At 41.1% G+C, this 7281-nt stretch overlaps 1 protein-coding gene across 1 annotated transcript in view; it reads left to right on the top strand.

The window, feature by feature from the left end:
• Positions 1 to 2803: 2803 nt before the first annotated feature.
• LOC114657992 (pleckstrin homology domain-containing family G member 6-like) overlaps positions 2804 to 7281 on the top strand; it is a 64890-nt gene continuing 60412 nt past the window's right edge. The window contains exon 1 of the mRNA XM_051931703.1: positions 2804 to 2898. The gene's annotated coding sequence lies outside the window, so the exon portion shown is untranslated. The remainder of the gene's footprint in view (positions 2899 to 7281) is intronic.

Genomic DNA, 7281 nt, shown 5'->3' with positions numbered 1-7281 from the left:
GTGCAGTACTCTGAGGTGAGAGTGGGTTAGGGTGGTCAAACCTGTTAAAGAAGTTGTTCATCAGGTTTGCTCTCTCCATGTCTCTCTTGATGGTGGCACCCCGCTTCGAGCTGCAGCCAGTGATGATCTTCATTCCATCCCACACTTCCTTCATGCTGTTATTCTGTAACTTCTGCTCCAGCTTTCTCCTGTTCTGCTCCTTCGCTGCCCTGAGCTGGACTCAGAGTTCCTTCTGCACGCGCTTGAGCTCATGCTGATCACCGCCTTTAAAAGCCCTTTTCTTCTGGTTCAAAAGGCCCTTGATGTCACTTGTAATCCATGGCTTGTTGTTAGCATAGCAGCGTACTGTTCTTACTGGAACTACAATGTCCATACAGAAGGTGATGTAGTCAGTAGTGCAGTCAATAACCTCCTCTCACTATAAGATCCCTGCAGGATATCCCAGTCCGTAGTTCCAAAGCAGTCTCTCAGAGCCTGCTCTGCCTCAGGGGTCCACTTCCTGAATGAGTGTGTGGTTGTAGGTAGCTCCCTCACTCTTGGTTTGTAGTGAGGCTGAAGCAGAATCAGGTTATGATCTGCTTTCCCAAGCGCAGGCAGCGGGGTGGCGCTGTATGCATCTTTAACATTTGCATACAGCAGTCAATAGTCCTATTTCCCCAGGTGTTACAGTCCACATACTGGGAGAAGGCAGGTTGTAGCGGGACTACATAGTTTATAGTGTTGTCAAATGTTAGTACTGAGTGCGTCTTGTTTCCATTGTCCCGTTTGCTGTTTATGTGTGTTTCAGTGAATGTTACGGGGGCGGATAATGGAAGGAGACCGCAACAACAAACCTGGAAAACACATGTTCACTATTAATCAATTACAGCCGTCACAGGACTATTTTAGCAATCAGGAGGGAATAGCCAAAGGGGGAAGAGAAGGAGAAGAGAAGGAGAGAAGAAAGGAGACCATTTTTTCAACCATGGATTCAACTTACCTGCTGTTTTTTCACATCGCGCCTTTGCACCAGTTTGTTTTTCATTTTGCCGGACTGTCTTTCATCCCTCATCTGCAGAGACCCTGGGGTCGGAACGTCATCCACCACCTGCCGAGGAATCACGGTGAGGTTGCTCCAATTGCCGGGAAAATGAAACAACTCATTTATCTCTAGTTCAGTCATCCGTATTCAGGACAGTTTTTATAACCAGACTCAAATTAACGATCATTCATTCCGTATATCATTCATTGTTGTTGTTCGTTGATTGTTATATGTTACAGGGGCAAGGGAGGGTTTGTTGTATTTATATATGGTGGTGTCACGTCATTGCTGAGGTGGAGGGATATTTATATATATCTTTTCTATTTATTTATTTTGCATATTTCATTTAATACAGTCAATCAGTTTAATTTTACATATCTGCTTTTCTGTTGTACTTATAATTACACCGTCGATTGTGGGGGAAAAGTTTAATTTGTTAGAGGTACGGCTTGATAGTTAGATTTAACCTCAGTAAATTATCCAGGCCACAGGTCTTGGAGGTGTAGCTGCCGGCTGGGTAAGGGGTCAGCCGTTACAAGGTAATGTTTTATTTTGAAATGGACTTGCTGTTCTTTTTAGGGCTTATTCCACTTTATTGTTTGTTGTCCACTTTCACAGTCTGCTTCTGTCTGGACTGCCAAGAACTCTAAGCTTTGCAGCAACTAAATTTCTGAAAAGCCTGTCTACAATTTGAAGCAAAATAGGATGTAAGTTGCTTAATCCAGACCAGGGTTACAACTGGGGCCTGGAGTCTATCCCAGCTAGCAGAGGCCACAAGGCAGGAACAAACCCCTAAACACAGTCCATCACAGGGCAAACACACTCACACCAATTATACAATAGTGCCATTTTAGCATCACCAATTCATTCAACCTGCATGTCTTCAGACAGTGGGAGGAAACTGGATCAACCAGGGAACACCCACACAGACACAGGGAAAACATGCAAAATCTATGCAACAAGAACCCAGGATGTGAACCTTGGTCTCCTTAGTACAAGGCTGCAGTGCTACCACTAGGCTATTATATGGAATAAGTGTCCTCAAAGTATTTTGAAAAGACAAAGTCAAGAAGTGGCAAGTTCTCTGTCCCCAGAAAGACAACTCCCTTCTCAAACTGTGCTGTCTAACTAGATCGTTCCTTACTCTGTAACCAAGCAACATAATCTAGTAACTACACTAGACACCATGTAATTTTAGTGGGACACAATTTCCGCAAATGTCAAAGCACCTTGAAAACCTTTTGTATATTCACTAAGGGAAATTTACATATACAGTATGTAATTGGAAGCAATTTGCTTACTTCTAAGATGATGACATTCTGGTCCCAGCTCAGGTACTTGGGTCGGGAATTGGGGGTAGTTGGAAGAAGAAAACCCTATGGTCCCCAGCTAATCCTTTGTGATCAGCCAAAAAGCAGCATAAATTCCCTTGTGCATCATCCTTTATATCCATTATCCTTTAAGACATTACCCACTTGCTTGTTTGACCTTAATTTCTTTAATTCTGTATTTATGAGAAAGGGGCAGCTGCCCTCACTGCTGGTCCAGTTTGTTGACATGGTGCGCACGAACTGCAGTAAACGGCCGTGTCAAGGTGCGTTAACCATTGACTGACACGGTGCTGCAGGCCGAAAATAATGAGAGCCCGAGTTGGTTTCCGTGCTGTCGGAAGACAAAAGGGGCATGCAAACAAGGGTGGCGACAAAGGCGCATACAGTACACTTCATTAGGCACGTTTCTGCACTGTTTAACGCTAAAACAATCGCTGCTGCCTGTGTTCAATCGCGCACACATTCGATCATCACCAGCGCAAAGTCGCGCTACCTTCGCGGCACCTAAACGGCTGGGAACACCCGAGAGGAAGCGCAAAAAAGCAGGTAGGACTTCAACCGCAGAACGTCTGGAAACGGAAGGAGGTTAACCGAAACTCTTCAGTACAACTCTCTGATCTTCAAAGCGAGATTAGCCTCAGAGCAACGCTTGCGTGCCAAACGCCGTAGCACCCCTCGTGTCCGTGATAAAGACGCACAAGCGTGACGTACCCAGACTGAACCTGTGCGCGTGGGTGGTGTACGGAGTGTGACGCTACAAATGCTGGTTTTACTGGGAAATTTGAGTGTGTGCTTAAATGTATATCTACAAGTGCGTGTGTGTTAAATTGATTCATTTGCGTGGGCGTGGGCGTAAACGTGCCTTACGCTGAAATGGCGCTCCGTCCAGGGATGGTCCCGCCTTGATTTAAGATGTGTTTTCTGACTACATATCTGTATTATGTAAGTGCTGCCTGCACGTTTTTTTCTGATTGTGTATCGAAGGGCAGATAAGGCAAGGAAAATTACACAATGTGCAAACTCAACAGCCCAATTATTTGGAAAAAGGGGCAAAATATTTAATTAACTTTTCATTTTTATTAATTAATTTTTTTTTAAACTTTCATAGAGTGCATTAGCGCATATCTGTTTTTTTAGATTGCTTGACTTAAGCTAAGAAATGCAGTTTCCAGATGTTAAAGTTGAGGGCAGTGCACACTCGGCTGAGGCGAGGCTTTCCTAAAGCCTGATTTGAAGCGATGCGCTATATGATGGACTACAGTCCTGTTCAGGTTTAGTGCGTGTCAGTGAACGGGCGAATGCGGGGTTCATTTTGAAAGCATCAGTCAGCGCGATACTCACCAGAAACTCATATGAGAATGTTGATACATAATGATTTAAAATTACAGTAAAGGGAGCACCCCATGCATAGTGAAACAGATTAAAACATGCTAATGCTTAAACGGTTTTATAAAGTACATGTTGCAGCTCCTTGCTCACTACCAAAACCGCATGGCGAGTTGCTTGACGAGTGATTTAAAAGTCCTCTAGAAGTGTCTGCAGTACAGTCATAAACTATATAACACTAAAAAATCTCCGGCCGCTTGATAATTGTCACGGTACTCTTGTTCTGGAATTTAAGGATAATGTGAACCATCAAAAAACAAAACTAGCCGCGAGTCGCTAGCAGGTCCCCACGGATTGAGCGGTACATGCATGAGTTTCAACATTGTATTCAAAAAGCTATGTGAATATGTTGGGGCGCTGACTTGTGGTGGGATTAGAAATGCAACAGGATGACCAATGCTCAAATTCATTGATTTTTCTGTGAGATGCGATAAGCAGCAATATCGGGTGATTTGACCACTGCATTGGGTATTAAATGAATTTCTCCAGAAACGCATGCTATGGCACTTATAAAAATGAACAGACACCTCTTGAATTTCTCAGTACCATAAATGGAATGAAGCTTCAGATAAATTACCCAGATGTGTGTGTGTATTTTTGATATTTTGATGTGGCCGAGAAAGAGTGTTGTTTAAGTAAACTGAAATTGATGAAAATTCACTTACTCTCAACAGTGTATCAAGAATGAGTAGTTTTAATCTTTGCCATTATAATAGATGCTTAAGTGTCAAGTGAATTTTGCATTCATTACAAAGACTCTGCAGTGGATTTTGTGGGAATCTTTTGCATTCGGTTTGAAATATGTTCAAGTATTATAAAATAGACATTTGTAATGTTTTGTTTGTAACTGTTCCATTATCATAAATGGAAAAATTCATTCTAAGGCTGACAATGGGATTCATTAGAAAAGTCACGTCTGGAGCCCTGAATTATATATCTGAGCCTCAGGGCACACATATAGGTTCTCTCAATCTCTAGGCAGTGAATTTTACATTTATAGTATAAAACAGCTTTTGGATATTGGAAGTATTTGTTTCATCCACAGATTGTCATTTTATCATTTTGTGCCAAGAATATACAGTGTATGTGCACTCAAGCTTTTATGGCTGTAAATATTAGACATTGTGATTCTTGCATGAAATCTAAAGTACTGACAGCTTATGTAATGTAGCTCTCTTCATGTGAAGCATGTAGGTTTTGTGAGCACTTCAATCCATCAAGAAATATACAAGCTCTGCCCATTGGGAAATACAGTACATTGTAACTGCATACCTTGTAAACATACTCAAGTTATTTGAATTGCATAGATTTATTTCTCAGCAGCTGAGTACCTGCGGTAAATGGTTACATACAAGCACCTGATCATCTAAAACTCGACCATTGTGCTCCAAATTTGAAGAGGGCCCCTGTTCTAGCTCTTTGACACTATGTATGTCTGCTATATGCCTTGAGAGTTATTGTGGCTCTCTGTGCCTGCACTCGATGAGGAGTGCTATGCAAGAACAAAGCATTTTGTGCTATTATGTTGTATTTCTAAGGTAGCAATGATAGATTGGCCCTCTAGCTCTGTGAAGAGGATTACTTGTATTCTGTTTTGTGTGTTGTATTGACGCCATTTTTGACACCCATTGCATGCCCAACCTAAGTTCTCTGTGAATTGCCTTTCTCAAGATATCTTCCTTTTTTTTTACCTACAAGTTTTTTTTGGGAGTTTTTTTCTTGTCTTCTTAAAAGAGTCAAGGCTGAGGGGACTGTCAAAAAACAGGGCATGTTAAAGCCCATTGAGGCATTCCAGAGTTTACCCCAGCAGCACTTGGTGGTAGGTTAGGAAACAATGCAGCCCAGGTCAGTAGTCTACCACAGAGCCTACTTTCATGGGCAGTGATCAGACCAAATGTAACATTTGAACCCAGGACACTGGATCTGTACAGCAGCAGCACTAGCCATTAGAAATACTGTGTATACTTATTTTTTATAAGATAAAAAGAATACTTTCTTATATTCTGAAGTCATTCGATAGATAGATAGATAGATAGATAGATAGATAGATAGATAGATAGATAGATAGATAGATAGATAGATAGATAGATAGATACTTTATTAATCCAAAGGGGAAATTCACATACTCCAGCAACAGCGTACTGATACAAAAAACAATATTAAATTAAAGAGTAATAAAAATGCAGGTAAAAACAGACAATAACTTTGAGTAATGTTAATGTTTACCCCCCCGGGTGGAATTGAAGAGTCGCATAGTTAGGGGGAGGAATGATCTTCTCAGTCTCAGTGGAGCAGGACAGTGACAGCAGTCTGTCGCTGAAGCTGCTCTTCTGTCTGGAGATGATCTTGTTTAGTGGATGCAGTGGATTCTCCATAATTGATAGGAGCCTGCTGAGCGCTCGTCGCTCTGCCACAGATGTCATGCTGTCCAGCTCCATGCCAACAATAGAGCCTGCCTTCCTCACCAGTTTGTCCAGGCGTGAGGCGTCCTTCTTCTTAATGCTGCTTCCCCAACACACCACCGCGTAGAAGAGGGCGCTCACCACAACCATCTGATAGAACATCTGCAGCATCTTATTGTAGATGTTGAAGGACGCCAGCCTTCTAAGGAAGTATAATTGGCTCTGTCCTTTCTTACACAGAGCATCAGTATTGGCAGTCCAGTCTAATTTATCATCCAGCTGCACTCCCAGATATTTATAGGTCTGCACCATCTGCACACAGTCACCTCTGATGATCTCGGGGTCCATGAGGGGTCTGGGCCTCCTAAAATCCACCACCAGCTCCTTGGTTTTGCTGGTGTTCAGGTGTAGGTGGTTTGAGTCGCACCATTTAACAAAGTCCTTGATTAGGTCCCTATACTCCCTATATATATATATATATATATATATATATATATATATATATATATATACACACATTTATTTAAAATAGTTACACTTTTTATAAAGCTGTTGTATTTAATAATTTTGTCTAATACATATACTAATTTTCATCAACACCTAAATTATTAATATTAAACTCTTTGCTATTATGAGTTTTAAATAATCTGGTGTAGTGGCTAAGCCATTGTAAACCACAAGCCTGCCATTTCAGTTCGTACTTCCTACTCACAGTACAAGTAACTTAATCTAAATCTAAATGTAAAATATCTGAAAGTGAAAAATTAATGTTGATCTTGTTAAGGGCTTTGAGCATGGCAATGCATTTTATTTTTGTAATTACATTTGTTAGAACATTTTCAGCATGACATGGTGACAAAGCATTTAACTTCCAATCTCCACAGACCTGTGTTTGAAGACTAGATTGGACCACTATTTAATTGAGTTTCTTACTGAGTTATTTGTCATATGTTTTTTGTTCTGTTAGTTTACCCCCTTGTATTTATTTTAATCAACATAAATAGTTACTGAGGCAAAGTGGCACAAAACACTCAGTACTGCTGCCTCACAGATGCGTGCAATTGAGTTCGATTCTCAGCATAGTTACTGCATATTACTTACTTTTCTATCTGTTACATTTTGGTCTTCTACAACATCTGTT

This window comes from Erpetoichthys calabaricus, chromosome 9 (genome assembly GCF_900747795.2).
Source record: "Erpetoichthys calabaricus chromosome 9, fErpCal1.3, whole genome shotgun sequence".
NCBI classification, from domain to species: Eukaryota; Metazoa; Chordata; class Cladistia; order Polypteriformes; family Polypteridae; genus Erpetoichthys; species Erpetoichthys calabaricus.
Note: the sequence above shows the minus strand (reverse complement) of the source record. Positions and strands in the feature narration are given on the sequence as shown.